Source organism: Crocuta crocuta, unplaced genomic scaffold (genome assembly GCF_008692635.1).
Source record: "Crocuta crocuta isolate KB4526 unplaced genomic scaffold, BGI_CrCroc_1.0 scaffold6, whole genome shotgun sequence".
NCBI lineage: Eukaryota > Metazoa > Chordata > Mammalia > Carnivora > Hyaenidae > Crocuta > Crocuta crocuta.
The window spans coordinates 2,967,675-2,989,232 of NW_027531917.1; the positions used below are offsets into that span (position 1 = coordinate 2,967,675).

Genomic DNA, 21,558 nt, shown 5'->3' on the forward strand with positions numbered 1-21,558 from the left:
CATTAGAGTCAGAGAAGTGAAAAATTACAAAGAGTTAGCCAGTGTGATTAAGCCAGCTGTGTCTGCTAGCTGGCAATTTTTGAAGTGGGGATTCTATCCTCCCACAAACGCTGGGAGACAGCAGCCCTATCCTTCCCATGATTACATTTCAAAGTAATGAATCTCAGGTCCCTGAGAGGGACACTTCTGAGTCATAAGAGAAACATATGTACAATTCTAAGCTCTTTCTAATGCTCCAAGAAAGAGAGGTCAGGAACCCATCATCAGGGCTGGCTCTTGGTAGTTGAACTTTCTCAATCAAGCTTTTTAATGAGGAGCTAGGTTTACATGGCGGGGCTAGAGTCTTCCTCGGGACATGGCATTAAGTTGCTAGAAACCATGCTGGAGTTTGGTCAGGTCTCTTAGTGCAGAGGTTTGGACAAATTTGTTACCTGTGGAATCTCTAGCTGAGAAATGTAGTATAATAGGTGTTCAGTATTCCTTATAGAGTCTATACTTTGGTATACATTTTTTTTCATACTTTAAAACTATTTGATTAAATAAGCACAAAATGTAGTCCAGCCATTTCATTAACAACCAAAACCATGTTCACTCTCTTTCCAAAAAAGGGGATAATACAGAGCCACATGTTATTCCACCACTTCCAAGCCCAGGATCTTTTCGTGCTGTTCAATCTTTCTGTGGGAAAATTTCCTTTAACATGGAATGAGAGTTTTGAAGACAACCACCTAAAGAGAATAAAAGGCATGAATCTAGGTCAATTTATCATCCTAACTTCAAGACCTCCTCTATGGCCCTTCAATTGTCAATGGGTTTTCAGAAGCTTTTCTAAAATAGTTTTAAAAACTACTAAGTCAGTGACTTGACAAGCAGTTGTTCATTGCTTAATGTGTTTCTAATCCTCAACGGTAACTCAAGTTTAGTACACTTTTTAAATTTATTTTTGAGAGAGACAGAGAATGTGAGNTCATGACCCTAGCTGAAGTCTGATGCCCAACTGACTGAGCCATCCAGGTGCCCCAGTACAATTTTTTAAAGTTTATTTGTTTATTTTTGAGGGAGAGAGACAGAGAGCATATGAGCACAAGCAGGCGACGGACAGAGAGAGAGAGAGAGAAAGAGAGAGACAGAGAGAGAGAGAAAATCCCAAGGAGGCTCCACACTGTCAGCACAGAGCCCAATGTGAGGCTCAAACTCCAGAACTGTGAGTTCATGACCTGAGCCAAAATCAAGAGTCAAATGCGTAACCGACTGAGCCACCCAGGTGCCCCCATGTTTAGTAAATCAGTGATTGCTTTATACTCTATGTGGTAAAAAAAAAAAAAAAAAAAATTATTCCATTAAAAATATATCACTTGACATTTCAAGCAGTTCGTCACTGTAGAAGTAAAGTCAAAACTTCTGTCTTCCACTCTTTTTTAATAGGGCTAGAGTCAGCTTCATGAGCATGAAACTTGTGCCACAACAGAAGACTCCATGCTTAGAAGGGCCCTGCACTTGGTTTAGTGCTCTGCTATTGCCATCTTGAAATTCTTAATGATTTTTGAACAGGAGATCTCTTGTTTTCATTTCACGCTGGGCCTCCCACAAATTATGTAGCCAGTCCTAGATAGGGTCACTATGATATTTATGTATAACCCAAATGAGGACAGGATTTCACTTGAAACTGTTTAATAATATTTTCTGGAATATTTATATCATTTGTTCTTTACTCATCAACCTATTCTGTGTTCTGCTGAGTTGACTCTGTTCATGGTATTCACCAAGATGACATCCTCTTCCTCTGGTGGAAATTCTAGGAATCTGGTTATTAGGTGAAGTCCTTGAAACTTGGTATGCCTTTGGCTCCTCTGAATAAGTTCTACTGGTTTACTCTCCATGGTATTTGGTGTTTGCCCATGTTTGGCTGGTAAACATCCAAGCTGCAGTTACCGCAGATCTCAGTGGTAGGACAGGGCTGCCCATAAGCCCTGTCTCCTCCTTCTCTTGCTCTGGACCAGGGTCATCCACACTTTCCCCTCATCTTGCCTGCTCTTCTGGAAGGGCCAACACCACACTCAGTTGTTAATCTCCAAGCTGCTGAGTTAGTACTGACCTTCTGGTTGATGGGTTGTTTTTGTTTGTCTTTTATCATAAGCTCTTCTTCTTGCTTTGAATCTGGTTTGTCCACATTTTCCGCAACACACCTCACTTCCTGAGATGACAAGGACCACACTATGGACACAGGATAATTTTCTAGCTGGCTGCAAATTTTTATGGGTGTAACTTCTGAGTATTTTGTGCTTTAAAACAAATCTGAGTCTGGCCATTTGCCTCAATTGTTATGTGCTTTAAAAAAAATAGTATGGGGGTCATCTGCATGACTCAGTCGGTTAAGAGTCCGATTCTTGATTTTGGCTTGGGTCATAATCTCACAATTTGTAGGATCAAGCCCCACACTGGCCTCTGTGCTGACAGTGCAGAGCTTGCTTGGGATTTTCTCCCCCTCCCCCTGCCCTTCCCCTGGTCATCCCACCCCCCTCCCTCCCAGNTGATCTCACAGTTCATGAGATGGAGCCCCACGTCAGTCTTGCTGCTGTCAGTGCAGACCCTGCTTCAGAGCCTCTGTCCCCTTCTCACTCTGCCCTCTCTGCCCCTCCCCTACTCATGCTCACGGGTGCTCTCTCTCTCTCTCTCAAAAATAAATAAACATTTTTGTAAAAGCCCTTTTCAAGAGCCAGAAAAGACTTTATTATGAAATCATCTGTCTGTATTTTCTTACATTTCTCTTTTCTCCTAGTTTAAAGATTTCACCAATGATACTAGGAAGTCTTTCTGTTCTTGTATTTCTTTTTTTTTTTTTAATGTTTTATTTATTTCTGAGAGAGAGAGAGAGTGTGAGCAGGGGAGGGTCAGAGAGAGAGGGAGACACAGAATCTGAAACAGGCTCCAGGCTCTGAGCTAGTTGTCAGCACAGAGCCCGAAGTGCGACTCGAAGCCACAAACTGTAAGATCATGACCTGAGCCAAAGTTGGACGCTTAACTGACTGAGCCATCCAGGTGCCTCTCTTGTAATTCTTTATATCCCTCTGGAGCAGAGGGAGTTGGAATCTTATTTTATAGGCCCGATGCTATACTAAAGTGACACTAATTGTGGTGACCTTCTGGATCTCTGTAAAGTATAGCCATTTCAAGATGTGTGTCCCAAAAAAGGCACACCCAGTCATCCACATAGGGTGTGTTACTTGCCTGCATTTGTGCAGCTAATTGTATCCCCACACCCAAATAGGAAGGTGTAGAATTATGCCATATTATCTTTAGACAAAATCAAGTTGCAATTTTTATAAAGGGAAAATTTAAGTTTCTTGGTTTTAAATGAAATTATAGAAAACAAAAATATTTTTCATCTATTCTGTGCTGTACTATGCCATATAATTATGTAATTTATATTTTAGTATGTGTACTTAATTCATATTTTGATGGATGCATAGTTTATCCTCAATAAATACTTGTTAAGTGAACTCAGGGCTTTGTGGGTTTTTTTGAAGTATTTTTGAATGGATGAGTTCATTCACCTTTACAGCTGGTTGGGATCAGGGAAGGTAGGGATTGTGAATTGATCTGTGTGGTCATTTATTATATTAGTGTAGAAGAGATTGTTATAATATTATAGCATTTTTTTATTATAGCATTTTTTAAAAAAGGAATGATTACAACTCTTGTTCTTTTATTCATATTTATCAATCTCTTCTTGATTTTTATGCATTCTTAGGTGAGACCTAATAAATTATATTAATCTATTGCTACTTTAAAAATTACCCCAAAACTCAATGTCCCAAAACATTTGTTATCTCACAATTCCAGTGGGTCAGGAATTTAGAAGCAGGTAAGTGGATGCTCTGAGTCAGGGTGTCTTGAGGTTATCTGGAGGCTTCTGAAAGCATCTGAAGGCTTCACTGGGTCTGGAGGATCCACTTCCATATTGGCTCATCACATGCCTGACAAGTTGGCGTTGGCTATCGGCCCACAGTCCTCTCCAGATAAGTCTTTCCGTGGGCTGCTTGAGTGTCCTCTTAACATGGAGTCTGGCTTCCCCTAGAGTGAGAGTTTAAGAGAGACCAAGATTGAAACCACAGTATTTTTTATGACCTAGCCTCAAAAAGTCCACACACTCATCATTTCTGAAATATCCTATCAGTTACACAGGGCAGCTCTGTTCAACATGGGAGGAAACTACAAAAAGGCTTGAATAACCAAAGGTAAAAATCACTGAGAGACCTCTTAGAACCTGACCGCCACTTGAGGTAATATTAAATTCTGTACATTCACCTGTTCCTTGGGTCCCTGTTCATGTATTTCAGCTCTCCTCCAGCTGTTCTTCCTCTGAACTTTTGACGGCCCCCTAATGTGGGTACGGAGTCATACAGCATCTTGTATTCTTTCACTTTGAGAATGACAACCATTTTCAAGTTCTTTTGTAGCCTTCATTACACCAAATTCAGGGCTGAAAGTATAGATGGTATTCAGAAGTTTTTGTTGAATATCAAAATATTGATTCCTGTCTCAAAATAATGATTTTTGAGTTTCAGAATTCTAAACTTTTCCAGGAATTTTTCTTTTTATCTTACAAGGACAGATGTCTTTACAATGATCAGAATTACTTCAGTTATTTGTAACTTTTAAAATCCCATTAGGACCTGCATTTCAGGATTCTTTAAACTACTGAAACCTAACATTTAATTTAATGATGAACAAAACCAAATGAATTCCCATTCACAGATGACAAGTCAGCAGTTGGCAACAATTTCAACATCTGCTTTTAATTCACTTAAAAGTGTTAAGCAAACAGTGATTTAAAAAAAAGATCTGGAAACTATATTTCTCCATTATCCTTCTAGTCATTGTCTTTGCTAATTGAAGTTGACTCTTAATAGGTTATGTAGATGGACCCAAAGTAAACATTTTGATGGGGATTGACCTATTCCTGGGTCTGCGATGGTTATGCTTTAATGTGGGATCCTGTTTCACCCCTTCCTCATTCCAAATTTGTTTTCAAACATTCTAGACAAAAGGCTCTTATTAGGGTTGAGTCCCTGCTAGTTGAAAATAGGGATAGTAAACAATATGTTAGCTGGAATTAGCTTAAATTTTAAAATCTTACTGCTTTTTATGGGCTCACACACACAATCTGTAAACAGCATTCTTAGACAATGGTTGTACTATTCATTATGTATGATCTGTCTCCATTCACCTCATACTCTTGGACTCATCCTTTTTGGTGTCTGTCTTGCCAAATAAAATAGTAAGGAGCCACCTAACATAATTGAATGTAATTACATGATATATCCTTTTAACAATGTGTGTAAAAAACATAAGTATGTTATAATCTCTATGAATATGTTATTTCCAGGCTGGTTTTCCCAGTACACATGCTAAATTGTACATTTTATTACTGTCATTTCTACATGCCAAATTCACTTAAGAAGAATATAGAGTCAAAGAAAAAAATTCTTAGGATATAATGAATGTGAAAACTACCATAGATAAAAATCATTTTTATAAATTTAGATTAAAAAATTCTTCTCTATAATTTTTCCATACTTTTCTTCTGTACAGTATCAACTACATCTCTGTTGTTAATTCCCACCTATAACCTAATAGCTCCTATATATGTATTTTTGTACTTTCTTTTGTATTTTCCATCTGTAAATCTAGCCATCTACTGGGAGCTTATACTTGAATGCCCCACAAATACTCCAAACTCAACATTCCTAAAACCAACTCATCATGTCTGCCTAGGTCCCCAGTCCCTACCATTTCTGTAGAGGTAAAGGGTTTTATCTTTGTTTCCAGTCATCTAAGCCAGAAAATCGGGAATTATCCTAGCCTCTTTCCTTCTTCCTTTCCATAGGTCATCAGGGTCTATGGATTTTTTTCTTCCCTACACATAGGTCAGGTCAGGTCCCTCACTTCTGCAGCTCTTATCTTGCTTTTGTTCCTTGTTATGTTTTACATGAAGGGATTCTGTAATTAGTCTCTACTTTCTTCCACTCTCCCCTAAGCAGTCAATAGCCTCTACATCAGGAGTTCAAACTGGCAGCACTCAAGTCTAGATTTATTTAGCAGCTTTTATTTTGTCGTTATTTTTATTTTTTTAAAGATTTTAGTTTTAAGTAATCTCCACACCCCACATGGGGTTCAAACTCACAACTCTTAAGATCAAGAGTCTCATGCTATCCTGACTGAGCCAGAAGGTTATTTTTTTAAATCATTTGAATGTCTTTATACACTTTCCAGTTTGTCTCCCCCACCGTTCCCCATCACTTGAGACCATACCGCAGTTTACACATTTGTTAATTACATGATCCTCAGATCATGTATTTGAATTTGTGCCTCTTGCTGCATATTTTCTAAAATGGAAATCTACCTCAAATCCTTCAGTTGCTCACCATACTCTATAAAGAAGGTTCAAATTCTTTATCATGATACAATACGCTCATAGACACAAGTATTCTCCCTTCTTCCTTTATAATATGTACATCAGTCACTCTGCAAGGCCTCAGATATACCCTGCTGCTCCCTGACTTTATGTCTTTGTGAAAGCTTATTTCCTCTACTTTGTTACACTCTACTAACTTCTCTCAACTGGTTATGCGTAGCTATAAGACTTGAGCATCATTTTGCCTGTAACGCTTTCTCTCAAGCATAATTATTCATTTCTGCCTTTTGCTACTACTTTCCCTTAAATACACCTCAATTATCACATTTATCACACTTTAATCATGTTATTATATATTTGTTTTCTCCACTAGAGATGAAATCCTTGGAAAGAGTTTAATATGTTTACATTTCCAGTGCCTGACATAGTAGTGGATACATAACTGTAATTTGCTATATGAATAAATGAATGAATGGAGAGTGTGTATACATAAAACATTATGACTGCAAGCTTAGAAAGCATTTACTGTGTGCCAGGTAGTGTTCTAAGCACTTCTGTTAATTCACTCAATCCCCCCAACGACCCTATGAATTAGCAATGAATGAATATGAAGTCTGAACTCAAGCTAAATTAAATAGGCAAGTGGTTTTCTATCTTCATGACTTAAGAAGCACTTTAGAAGTAGAAATGATTGTCCTGTTTGTATTAAATGAGGAAATAAGTTAATGAAGACACACAAAAGATGAAGAAGGAAGACATTACTTCAGGGTTGTTATTTAATTATCACAGGTAGGTGTGATTGCTCAGCTGGATGCTTCTGCATCAGCTTAATGAAATCCTTCCAAAGTGAGGCAAGCCATCATTTTTAGCTCAAACCAAAGAATTTCTTCCTGCCATAAAAATATTATTTTTAAAATTATTGATTTGTACAAAGCATTTGATGATAATTTGTCATTAGAGACAAAGCCTGTACTCCTACATAATTATAATCCTTAAATTTTGCCTAATCATAGTCTTTTTAGTGTCTGATTAGGCTATACATAATCTGCAACTCCAATATTCCCTTTATCTGGAAAGCTCTCTCCCCAGGTATCTTTATGGTTCACCCAGATAGATGCGGTTTATGCAGGCCAAGATATGGGAAACACCTTTAAGGAGGGAATGACCTGATCAAATGCAGGAAAGCAGCAGGCATGTTGGTGGTTGGAAGAGCAGGCCAATGATGGGAAAGACAGCTCAGCCAGGATTTGGCAGGGAATGGAGAGACATTAAAGGTTCTCAAATAGGAGAGAACCTTGGAGAGGACTCTGAGGAGAGACTTTCATAAAGATGAATGTAGACATGAGTTCAGGTTGTATTGAAGGTGGAAGAAATTGGAGCTAATAAGACCCTAAGTGGAGATATTAGCCACAGAGCTGGAAGAAAAGTAATGCAAGTGGAAAGATTGTGGGAAGAGAAAGATTATGAGAGACAATGTGGGGAGGGAGGTGGGTGGTCCAGATGATAGATGATGGTCACAGCAGGACCAGAGCTCTCAGGAAGAGGATCTGGTGGGAATAGACGTTTGATGCAAATGGGGTATATTAGGCATATTAGGTATATTATTGTAAACAAGGCCATGGCCCAGAAATTGGATTGAATTTGGTAAAACTCTGATTCTTGTTATTTCTGTAAAATGAAAGGCAGCAATCAGGAGACAGAGAATGGCAATGGGCACTCTCTTATGCCACTATCAGAGGTGAATTGGTGTGATGCTTTGGTTGGGAATTTGGAAATACTCATCATCTAAAATATGCATACTCATTGAAACATTCCCTTTGGAATTTATCTTATAGAGATATTGGCACGATTGAGCAAGAGTAGATCCAAGGATGCTGACTGACGTTTTCTTTTGTTTGTAATGGCAAAAAAAAAAAAAAAAGTGGAATCAACCTAATTGTCCATCATTGAATGACACATCTATTGATGAAATAACATAAAAAATAGATGCTAAAATAGAATGAGGTAAAGCTATGTATACTGACATAGAAATATGTTTATGATGAAAAACAAACTATAGGATGTGCCAACTAATTGTGAGGAATCCTTTTACAATGTATATATGTATGCCAAATTATCACCACGTACACTTTAAATATCTTCCAAATTTATTTGTGAATTCTACCTAAATAAAGCTGAAAAAGTTAATAAAAAATAAAGCTCTTCCACCAGATTCCACTCTGGTTCTACATAGCCTTAAAAAGCTGGGTCAAACAGCAAATCACTTCCCCCTGGGAATTGTTAAACAATTCAACATTTCATTTAATTTTTTAAATAAAACAAGAGTTGGGGAAAAAAGCAAGTTTCAGAATGGTGTATCTGGTATTTTGTCTTTTCCAAAAAATGGAGATATCCATTTGGATGTCCACAGGGAAAAGTCTAAACGAATATGTAGAATTGTTAACCATTATAGTTTTTGGTAGATAGGACTTGAGGGAACTTTCACTTTATACATCTATAAATTGTTAGAATTTTTTCAACTGAGTGTGTACTATGTTTAATAACAATAAAAGTTTGGAATTTTAGAAAACCAGATTTTCTTGAGATCAGCAGTTCCTAAGGAGTATCAGTCAGTGATAATAAAGGTGAGATCATAAAAGTAGATCAAAGCAAAGAGGAGAACACACGATGGACTTAATGCATGAGAGAAAGTGGTACGTGGTGTATAAGTGTAGGAAAACAAATGGACAAGGCCTTCCTGGTTTGGCACCTCCTGAACATTCTAGCTCCTTCTCATACCATGTCCCCCTTCCCCTCACACTGGCTTCCTCTGTGTTCCTTGAATAAGCCTTCAACATATAGACTTTGCTCATGATACCTCTGCCTTGAAAAAAATCACCTCACATCCACACACACACAGACTCCAACATACATACAACTTACTCTTCACATCTCAGCTCAATGGTCACTGCTCAGAGAAGTAATAGGGCAACCTTTTGAAACATGGCAGACCCCCTTTAATTATATGTGTCTTTAGATACACTATATGTGACTTGAATGGAAGGAGCAAGAAATTAAAAATAGGACAGGGGAAAGGAAGCAGAGGGTGATGTATATGTTAATAACATTTGTGTTTGAAATATTTCTTCCTGCTCTATATTGTCCTGTCTACCTGCTTCTCCTACTTAGAAGTTTACCTGTGGTTCTTCACAGATGTTTCCTATGCAGGGTGGTAAGAGAATTCTAAAATTAGTATACTGTTAATTCCTTCAATATTATTATACCATTTCCTTTGAACAAGTTCCTTTCTACCGCCATCTATTGAGCCTTTTGTATATACCCAGTTCTCTTCAAGACCCAGGGTCGAAGAGCTTATCTAATCTAGCTCCCACCTGTCTTACTTTTAGCTCTTCTATTCTCTTATTCATTGCAAGCTCGGCCCAATACTGTGAGTTTCAATCTTCTAAACATTGGAATAATCCAGGGCTAGCTTAACAAAAACCACACACAACAATGTGAGAACTTCACCCAATGGGATTCTGACTCTGCTAGTCTAGGATCACACCCAAGAACAGTGGTGTTCTAAAAGTTCCTTTGGGTGATACTAATGTGTACACAGCATTAAGAACCACTGGCCTAGATTAATTTTGAAACTGCCCTACCTGGAGAACTGGAAAACACCCGGTTTCTGGAAATCAAAGCCTGAATGGTTCCAATGGCACTGGTCTCTCAGATGGTGTCAGACCTGCTTCATTTGAAAAGCTAGAGGCTAAAGGCAAAAAGCCTGAAAGACGATAGTGGAGGCATCATCCCTGAATTAAAGCTGATGACTTCAGAGCACTTGATTGCAGGAAATAATTTGATTACTTGTACAGCAGGATTGAGGTCAGTCGATCATGGAGGAGAGGAGCTGATTAAATGCCTATGGAGAACTATACTAACTTTCAGATTCTGCTCTCTATCACTTGTGTGTCTCAAGACTTAAAGAACAAGGAAGTGTTGGGGCACCTGGGTGGCTTAGTCGGTTAAGCGTCCGACTTTCGCTTAGGTCATGATCTCNGTTTAATGCTTGGGGCACCAGAGGCCCTGGAAGGCTGTGCTTTATTCTTTGGCACAGTCCAACTACCAGGACTCCTGACTCCCAAACTCCAGAGGTTACCACCAGCTGAAACTGTAAAGCAGGGTAACCAATTCCTAGGCCTGGCTCAGACACTAATCAAATAGATGTAGCCTGCTCAAACACCTCTGTGCTCAGGGCTTTGGTTTCCTCAGATCAGGGAAATTGAAGGTCTAAGAGGTCTATCTAAACCCCTTTCAGCTTTAACAAGTGACACTAGGTGGCACTCATGTAACTCCAATGGGAAGCAGTTGGTGCATGTTGGCTGCCAGGCTCCTGTCCCTTAAAAGACCCAGGGACATGCTAGGTGCAATTTTAGGAAGATTGCTTGAGACTCCTTTTATCAAGAAGAGCTTTTGGTTCTGTGGATGTCTGTTGTATTTTACCAACTGCTTACACTAATTATGTACTTATGATTTCATACTCCTTTTTTATCATCTCGAGTTTAGAAATATTGTATAGAAAACTATTTCTGTGGCCTAGCTACATTAGTAACATTGTTTAGACACACATGCTTGTGTGACATAAAAGCAAGTGTTATTATCTAAGCAAATGCTTAGTTCTTGCAGTCAAATGCCTCTGCACAAGTGAACTTCAAGCAGATGGGATTCTTAAATGTGATGAGTCACCACTGGACAGAGTCACCTAGACATGGTTCTTGTTCAAAATCTTGCCTCCCACAGCTTGTTTGTCCTGGTATTTACAGGAGGTTCATTCTGTCCAGGTCATTTCAAGAATCCGGTCAGTCTCAACCTGCCTTCAGAATGTGACCTCAGAGGTGGGGGAGCTGGGGCCTTCACGAACAGATTATTGAAAGGTGATACTTCCTTCATTGGAAAAGGATGTCCAAGTCATCTTTTATATGCTTCCCTTCGATCCAGGACCACAGTGGTAGTATTCAAGGATTTGGCAAAAAGGTAAACATGGAGGAACAGAGTTTGAGGTCTAACTCTGTGAGAACTAAAATGTAAGAAGTTACATATTTTTAATTCATTTTGGGCATAAGAGGTGGATTTCAGTGACTTTATTACATGTCAATATAAAGGAGCTTTGAATTGGATGAACTTCCTGGGTTAAAGCTATTTATAGTCACAACTTCCAGGGCATGGTGTGGTGTTAAGTTTAGGGTAAGGGAATGAATGTACATATGTGTACACACTGGTAGAAGACTAAAAGGTCTAAAGCCAAAATGCACCAGTGGACCAGTGGCATTATGGGCAACCTGTATTGTCCTCTGTATACTTTTCTATATTTCCTCAAATTTTATTTAATGCCATAAATTTGTTTTATGTTTTATTATTTCAAAATTCAAAAGAATGGAGAAGGAAAGAAAAATGATCAGATTTCAGCAAAGGAAGTTATTTGTAAATTATGGTGATAATTTTATGGTTTATGGTAAAATAGTTTGTGTGATTTCAAAAGGGCATTGTACTCCCTCCCTTGGAGATGGAAATTACTGGACTGGTCCAATCTGCTGATGGCAAAGGAACACCTGAAAGACTCTTAATAAGATTGTCATGAATATACACAAAAGGAACTCTTAAAATGAGAATGTGATAGAAATAAAATATTTGTATAATTCCCCTTTTTTTCTTTTCCTTTTCCCATTTTTTTTTTTTTGAGAGAGAGTGAGCATGTGTGAACAGAAGAGGGGCAGAAGGAGAGGGAGAGAGAGAATCTTGAGGAGGCTCCACACCCATCACAGAGCCCTACTTGGGGTTTGATCTTATAATGCTGGGATCATGACCTGAGCTGAAATCAAAAGTTGGATGCTTAACCAAGTGAATCATCCAGTAGCCCCAATTCTCCTCCTCTTTAATCAAAATGTACTACTACTTTAAGTATGGGATTGTTTTTCACTACAGTGATGTTTTGCATTTCAACCTCATACTAATACTGCAAAGTTTGGCAGATACTCAACTGTGGCTTCCTTTAGAGCTTTTTATTGCCATTCATTATTCTTAACATCTCCAAGGTAAAGAGCACTGGGACTGGAAAAGATTTGGAGAAAATGTTGGCATAACTTTGGCACAGCCTACCAATGTAAACACAGATAAGTGTTCTGGGTTTCAGTTTTTCTATTTGTAAGGCAGAGCATGAGTACTAAGGTACCTCTATCACCTCCATTATTATAAGGACAGAATAAGAATCTATGTGACAAGACTTTAAAGTTTATAGATGGGTTATTTTGGCAACAGATGGTAAGGTGGAATTAAGAGTACAAAAGGTTTTCTGAGGGAGTGACACCTGTAAAAGAAAAGGGGACTAAGCAGAATTGAGCAGGTCAGACTGCAATGCTTCCTCTGCTAGCCCAACAGAGAGCAGCAGAACAACAGTGGCCAATGTTCAAGGAGTGCGTGTTGGATGGGAATGGCTAGTTCCTTGTACCACTGCCTTACTCAGGCATTGTTTGGAGTCACCTCATGAAGAATGTGAACTCAGCTCCAACGTTAAGCAGATCTTGAAGAAGCTAACAGATGGAAGCTGTCAGCTAACCGCACTTCTTGAAGCTCAGTAGCAAATCCTTTCTTTTTTTTTTTTTTTTTAATAGTTTATTGTCAAATTAGTTTCCACATAACACTCAGTGCTCATCCCCACAAGTGTCCTCCTCCATGCCCATCCCCCCTCCCCCCACATCCATCAGTCCTCAGTTTTTGTCAGCATTCAAGAGTCTCTCATGGTTTGCTTCTCTCCCTTTCCCCCACCATTTCCGCCCTTCTTCTCCCCCTTGTTCCTCCGTCTACAAAGCTGTCGTCATCAAGACAGTATGGTATTGGCACAAAAACAGACACATAGACCAATGGAACAGAATTGAGAACTCAGAAACGGACCCAAAAGTATACAGCCAACTGATCTTTGACAAAGCAGGAAAGAATATCCAATGGAAAAAAGACAGCCTTTTTAACAGATGGTGTTGGGAGAATTGGACAGCAACATGCAAATCCTTTCTTAAAAAGGAAGACCTGAGTGGAATAACTTAGGTCTGCCACCACTGGCCCCTAACATGACTGTCTAGAACCACCACTTGAGACAGTTATAGGTCATACCTTGAGATTATGAGTTCCCTTTCTCTGATCACAAACTTCTGTCCTTTGATACTGTCCATGCTCTCTGAGCACTGAACATGCTCCTCCTATCCCCCATTACCTCTATTCTTCAATCCCTCTCTGTCTTGACAGTCACCTCCTTCTGATTTTTCTTGCCTTTGTAGCAAGATTCATCAACTTGGACAAAAGATGGACATTTTAATGTTGCTTTTTCTTGTTCCTCTTGATCCTTTGACTATCTTTCATTCTTGTCAGACTGATTTTTAAATCTGAGTCACCCCAAAATTGGCTTTCCTCCAAAACCTGAGTGATGAGTCTTATTGGAGAAATGCGTGCAAATCTTCTAATGGTAAAGTGTAATGGTAAATTACACTTCTGTGACAGCCAATTTAATCAAGGCATTTACTGTAGCAATACTTTTATACAATTCTTTTTGTCTCTCTATTGCACTTATCTAACTTCTAGATCACTTACATTTATCCAATACTTCCTTGTGCCAGAGATATCTATGTATTTGAAACACAGACTTCTACTTTTCTCCCTCCAACTTTTATATGGTAATCCTTGAGGGCTGGGTGATACTACCGTGAGTTTTGTTCAATGCCCAGAATAGTGCCATAAACTTATTTAGCACTGAAAAAAAAAAGAATGAATAAATAATTGAATGAAGAATAACTAAACTTTTTATATACTGATTGCATGCTAGCGCCAGTATCAAATATTTTATGTATGTCATCTCATTTAATCCTCACAGTACTCCCACTTTGTAGTTTTAATAGTCTTGTTTTATAGGTTTATTTGTTGCCTATTTCTTGCCACTAAATATAAGTCCTTGAGGGCAAATATCATGTGTGATTCATTTCTGTAGCTTTGTAGCTTTATTTCCCAAGCAATGTCTGATACATAGATAATGCTCAATATAAGTTAAATAAGGGATGAAATAAGTAACATAAGTAACAAATGAAAGGTCCATGTCTAGACTCAAACCCAAGTCTGTTCTACTTCATAGCCTACAGACTTTGTGGCTATGCCAAGTGGCTCTGTCTGTATTAAGTGCTGTTAATTGCCCAAGGCCTCACAACAATTTTAATGATCAAATTTAAATTAGAAGAAAATTATCCTCCACACCATACTTCAATCAAAACCATGACAGTAATTATAGTTGTCACTTGCTTTATTTACTTCTAAAGAATATACCTAATATTATCGGAAGGATAATTGGCTAGTTCATGAATTTTCTGTTCCCTCTTCAAACATCTGCTTGTAATTGTTTCCTTACCTTAATCTGAGGTCATCTGTGACTCAATAAATGGAACTGTTTGGGTATCATTTGGGTATCAGTTGTATTCCATATACCTTCTGTTTCTTACCATGAGAACCATGTGAGCCAACATTTGCATATGCTAAAATTAAAGACAAAATTATAAAGCATGAGTTAAATAAATGACATTTAGCAGAAATGATAATTTAGCTCTTAGTTAATCTTCCTTTCTCCTAGAATTTGTCTTTTATTTTTTTAAATTTTTTTTTATTTATTTTTAGGAGAGAGGGAGAGAGAGACAGACAGCGTGAGCAGGGTAGGGTCAGAGAGAGAGGGAATCACAGAATGAAACAGGCTCCAGGCTCTGAGCTGGCAGTCAGCACAGAGCCCGACGCGGGGCTCGAACCCACGAACTGCGAGATCATGACCTAAGCGAAAGTCGGTCGCTTAACCGACTAAGCCACCCAGGCGCCCCTAGAATTTGTCTTTTAGTCAATGGATACCATTTCATAGTAGTAGTGTACACTATGTGGCAAGTCCCAGAAAGAAGCTTCAGTACAGCTTGTGGGTCCCAATGGTATGCAAATCTTTGAACCATGTGTTGAAATTAAACAATAGAGTTGAGATTCTAGCTTTCCATTCCCACCACTACTTACAATGGAACTAAACCACTGTGAATTTATTTTAGAGATTAATGAGGCCTTCATTTATAAGGCATCTTATAAACCTTCAAGTATAAATGCCAACTATTTTTAAATCTTGTGATTCCATAATAAAAATGCTTCCTAAATAATTTGGACTATTCTGTAATAATTCTTTTTTTTTTTTTAATGTTTTATTTCTAGGAGAGAGAGAGACAGCGTGAGCAGGGGAGGGTCAGAGAGAGAGGGAGTCACAGACTGAAACAGGCTCCAGGCTCTGAGCTGGCAGTCAGCACAGAGCCCGACGTGGGGCTCGAACCCACGAACTGCGAGATCATGACCTAAGCGAAAGTCGGACGCTTAACCGACTAAGCCACCCAGGCGCCCCTATTCTGTAATAATTCTAATGGTTTCCCTAGTAAAGTACCTTTCAAATTTGCCACAACATGTCTTTTTGAAATAGATAGGTAAGTATTAACCAAACAGAAGTATATATTGAAAGTTTTCGCTGAAGCAATGGCACCAAAATAATCTGTAAAATGAGGGAGTTGAACAAAATGATCTCTAAGACTGATTCCAGTCAATGGGGGAAACCTATGGCTCTAACCCTGAAAAGCTTTAGCCTATGCAAAAACCTGAATACAATTCACATGCCTTGTTTTTTTATGCCTTGGATAATAATTCTCGTTCATCAGTGTAACTCAGATTTGGAGGGAAGTTAGCAACCTACATGAATTCATCCACTCGTTTTTATTAACTCATCATTTCATCTATGTATTAAAATAAAATGGTCATAATGTAACAAGAACTTTCAGTTAAAGGAAGAGGCATTTTCAGAAATGTTTTTTCCTTATGTTTTTTGCAAAGGTGGTGACAGAATTTCAAAACCCGGTTTTATTTTCCAGTTATAATTTTGTGCCATTTTTATATGACTTATTTGGCACTAAAATAAAGCTGCTATTGCAGCACCTCTCCATATAATAATAATGTCTTATATTCATATCATGCTTTACAGTGCAACAAGCTTATTTTCTCAGTTTTTAAATTTCCTGTCACATTCACCTTATTGGCTTCTCAAAATCTTCTCATCACTCCTTGAGCACCTTGTCTCCTTGTCCCCTCATTCTCCATCTTTGATCCCCTCAGTGGCCCTGAGGAGAAAGCTTGGCAGATATTCTCATTCAGAGATGAACAAAGCAAAACTCAGGGAAATGAAATAAACAGGTGGTGGGTGATAATGCCTCAGATTACAATTTATATTATGTCTGTAAAGTTCATTTGAATAAAGTGTTTAAATGAAAAGGCATCATTTGAGTAATTGAAAATGGAAATACGTCCAGGCACATAGCCACACAAGTATTTGTTGAATGCATAAATGAACTTTAAAATTTTAATAGGATCTCATTTTTTATAAGCTATTTCTTTGATACAATTCTTTTGCAAAACAATAAGGCAATGTACAGCAAGAACCATAGGAATGTCTGTTGGATACTCTTTGATCTAGGAATTACACTTTAGTTTTTCATAAAGAAAAAATCCTATAGGAGTAACATCCTTCGAGATGTTCTCAAGGTTATCGATACTAACCAAGATACTGAAACAACCTCAAAGTTCAGGGTTTAGTATGTGTGATAGGTCCTATCAGAGGTTTCTTCCCTAATCACCTCCTTCATACCTCCTAAACATAATGGTAGACACATAACCCAAGGCAACCAATCAGATTACCTTCTCCACAGCCCACAGTGATTGGTTTAGAGAAGAGCTATAAACAAACCTTTCCTAGGACTTTTCCTTTAGAATTAGGAAGCTCTCGGGGCACCTGGGTGGCTTAGTTGGTTAAGCGTCCGACTTTCGCTTAGGTCATGATCTCGCGGTTCGTGGGTTCGAGCCCCGCGTCGGGCTCTGTGCTGACTGCCAGCTCAGAGCCTGGAGCCTGTTTCAGTCTGTGACTCCCTCTCTCTCTGACCCTCCCCTGCTCACGCTGTCTCTCTCTCTCCTAGAAATAAAAACATTAAAAAAAAAATTTAGAATTAGGAAGCTCTCCTCTTGCCTCTATGGTCAAGGACTAGACAAATGTAACCCTAGCATTGTCAGCCAAATAGAGAAAGCCCAGCTAAGACCAAAAAGGCCAATACACAAGCAGAGGCAACAGATGAAGAGAGACAGAGCTGGCACATTCCTGAAAACATTGTTTGAGACCTGGGTCCAGTCATACTTAACATCTCTTGTAGCCATGCCCACTCCAGTTACACAAACCATTAAGTCCCTGTTGTTGTTGTTTTTAACTAGTATAAGTTGGGTGCTGATATAGTTAAGAGTTCTGATTACTACATGCACAGAAAGGAATGCTATGTAGACTTTAAAATAGCAATTACACAAGGCACCTGGGTGGCTCCATAGGTTGTGCTTCTGACTCTTGATTTCGGTTCAGGTCATGATCTCAACAGTACATGGGATCGAGCCCCACCTGGGCCTCCTCACTGACAGCATGGAGCCTGCTTGTGATATTCTCTCTCTCTCTCTCTCTGCACCCCCCCCCCCTTAAAATAATTAAATAAGCATTTAAAAAAATAGCAATTATGCAGAAACATGGGAAAATGTTTACAACAAAACGTTAATTGGTAGCAAAAAAAGACAAAATAGTAGGTGTGTACGTATACAAGGAAAAAGGTGGATGTGTTAACAGTACTTACTCCTGAATGGGAAAGTAAAGGTACACTTTTCCTTTTCCTTTATATACTTTTATTACTTGAATATATTTCAGGGAGCATGTAATTGTCATTAAAAAAAAAAATGTGGGGTGCCTGGGTGGCTCGTTGGGTAAGCTTCTGACTCTTGATTTTGGCTCAGGTCATGATCTCACAGCCTATGACTTCAAGCCCTGAGTTGGGCTCTGCACTGAGTGTGGAACCTGCTTCGGATTCTCTCTCCCTTTCTCTCTGCCTCTTCCTTGCTCACACCCACTCTCTCTCTCAAAACTAAATAAACTTGTTTTTAAAAAGGAAAATAGTCATTATGCTAAAAACTATGATTTTAGGGATGCCTGGGTGGCTCAGTCGGTTAAGCATCCAACTTCAGTTCAGGTCATGATCTCACCACTCCTGAGTTTGAGCGGACTCTGGCTCTGTGCTGATGGCTCAGAGCCTGAAGCCTGCTTCAGATTCTGTGTCTCCTTCTCTCTCTCTCTGCCCCTTCCCCACCCCTCTCTAAAATAAATAAGCATTAAACAATTTTAAGTAAAAAAATGTGATTTTAGTTGTTGAAAAATTTTCAAAAACATCTTGAGATAATTTTAATTATCTATTGGCTTTTCAGCAAGAAAAAAGACATTTTAAAGAATATAATGCATGAACCCTGTCATAACTTTATTAGTTTATTTATTTATTTTGAGAGAGAGAGAGAGAGAGAGAGAGCAGGAAAGGGGCAGAGATGGAGAGAGAGAGAATCCCAATCAGGCTCTGCCCAACTCAGGGCTGTATTCCATAAAACATGAGATCATGACCTCAGCAGAAATTAAGAGTCAGTCGCTTAACTGACTGAGCCACTCAAGCACCCCAACTCTGTCATAACTTTAAAGATTAAGACTAACAAAGGATAAGAATAATCTCATTTATTGGGTGTTTGTTTATAAGTCCATTGTAGAGTTAATATTTTACTTTAACTTTACATTGCTTGTAAGGTCATTCAGTGGTAGATTCTTGCCTTTCCTGGTCATTTCCTAACTCCTGGGAATTTTTCCTAATTCCTTTTAATAATTGTATGATTGGAAAATTTGTTCAAGTTGGTTTATACTAAGACTAGTTGTGGAGGAAATCATCTTTTCTTTTGCTTTATATTAGTATTAGCCCTGGTAGTTAATTCCATATATTTCAGCTCTCTCCTTGTCAGATTTCCTCACCTAGAAGAGGAATTTAGGTATACAATTTTATGTATAAAATACAGATCTTCCCCAGAAATGTGGNTATTTAGTTTTGTTTATAATAAAAATTTACCAGTGAATATTTTTATTTTTTTATTTAAAAATTTTTTTAATGTATTATTTATTTCTGAGAGAGCGAGAGAGAAAGAGAGAGAGAGAGAGACAGCGTGAGCGGGGAGGGGCAAAGAGAGAGGGAGACACAGAATTCAGGCTTTGAGCCAGCTGTGAGCACAAAGCCCGACATGGGGCTGGAACCCACGAACCATGAGATGGTGACCTGAGCTGAGGTCGGACGCTCAACTGACTGAGCCACCCAGGTGCCCCTCAGTGAATATTTTTAAATGGTCATTTCTTGGGGCGCCTGGGTGGCTTAGTCGGTTAAGCGTCCGACTTTCGCTTAGGTCATGATCTCGTGGTTCGTGGGTTCGGGCCCCGCATCGGGCTCTGTGCTGACTGGCAGCTCAGAGCCTGGAGCCTGTTTCAGTCTGTGACTCCCTCTCTCTCTGACCCTCCCCTGCTCACGCTGTTTCTCTCTCCTAGAAATAATAATTTAAAAAAAACATTAAAAAAAATAAATGGTCATTTCTTTTGGTAAATTTAGAGTAATAAATTTCTACATAGTTACATCTAGTAAGAGAAGTGATATATACGTATATTCCACTCTTTCTACCTCATATTGGGGTATATAAGATGATTGGATAATTCATAATGTTCAATTGTAAAGCACTTCCTACAAAGAGGGAATAAAGCACAATTAAATATAAGGTACAACATTTCTTCACCTTCAATACAGTAAAGCACTGTTTTAGTCCTGGCCAAGAAAGTGAGAAGTAACTTAAATACTTTGAAAATGTCATTTATCTTCTCTTTGTCTCATTTTTTAAAGTTATAAAATTGAGACACAGTAATAACTTCCTTGACAATTTCCTAGGACTTGTGTGTCAATTGATACTAAAACTTTTATTGGAGTGTGTAATAGAGAAAAGTGTGCACATGAGAAGTCTACAGCTTGATGAATCTTTGCAAACGGAAAATGCTCATGTAGTAAACATGCAAGACTAGAGGCAGAATGCCACCATACCCTAGAAACAGCCCACATACCCCTTCAAGTCATCATTCCTCTGCCAGAGGAGTATTTGCTATCCTGATCTATAATATTACAGATTTTGCCTGTGCTTGATCTCTGTATAAAAGGACTAATAGAGTGCCAACTCTTTTATGCCAGACTGATTTCACTCAACATTATATTAACGAGATTCATCCAGATTGTGTGCAGTTTTGGATCTTTCCCTTTCCTTGCTGTATGGTATTCAGTTTTATGAAAATACTGTAACTTATTTATACATTTTCTGTTGATGGACATTTGGATAGTTTTCCCATCTGGCTTTATGCATTGCAAAACAAATATATTCCTTTTTGTTGGATGTACATAGAACTGGAACTGCTTGGTCATAGCTTATATGTATGTTTGGTTTTAGTAGATAAGCCAAACAATTATTCAAAAATAGTGGATCCAGTTAACACTCCCACAAGTAATTTATGAGACATCTAGTTGCTACACATCTTTGCCAACACTTGCTATTTTCTCTTTTGAGGTTTAATATAAATCAAATAATTTCATAAACCATAAAGCTCCTTCAGATGCAAGATGTTTCCCAATTTTATTTTAATCATTTGTCTTGTTCCACAGTAATTTCAAGTGACTCAAAGGTAACACTATGAATGCCCCTTCCTTACAGCTTCTCTTTTTTTTCTTTCATAGTCTATTGTCAAGTTGGTTTCCATATAGCGCCCAGTGCTCATTCCAACAAGTGCCCTCCTCCATGTCCATCTCCCCCCTCCCCTCTCCCCCACCCCCATCAGCCCTCAGTTTTTTCTCAGTATTCAAGAGTCTCTCATGGTTTGCCTCCCTCCCTCTGCCCAACTATTTTTTTCCCCTTCTCCTCCCCCATGGTCCTCTGTTAAGTTTGTCCTGATCCACTTATAAGTGAAAAAATGGTATCTGTCCTTCTCTGCCTGACTTATTTCGCTCAGCATAACACCCTCAAGGTCCATCCATGTTGCTACACATGGCCAGATTTCCTTCTTTCTCATTGCCATGTAGTATTCCATGGTATAGATAAACCACATCTTCTTGACCCATTTGTCATTTGAGGGACATTTAGGCTCTTTCCAT

The 21,558-nt window shown here is 38.6% G+C and overlaps 1 protein-coding gene across 1 annotated transcript in view; it reads right to left on the minus strand.

The window, feature by feature from the left end:
• Positions 1-3,730: 3,730 nt before the first annotated feature.
• The window catches only part of LOC144240491 (cell cycle control protein 50C-like), a 60,997-nt gene continuing 43,169 nt past the window's right edge, over positions 3,731-21,558 (minus strand). The window contains exons 8-10 of the transcript XR_013337742.1: positions 14,841-14,964; positions 4,309-4,483; positions 3,731-4,074 (exon numbers count right to left, since the gene is read on the minus strand). The gene's annotated coding sequence lies outside the window, so the exon portion shown is untranslated. The remainder of the gene's footprint in view (positions 4,075-4,308; positions 4,484-14,840; positions 14,965-21,558) is intronic.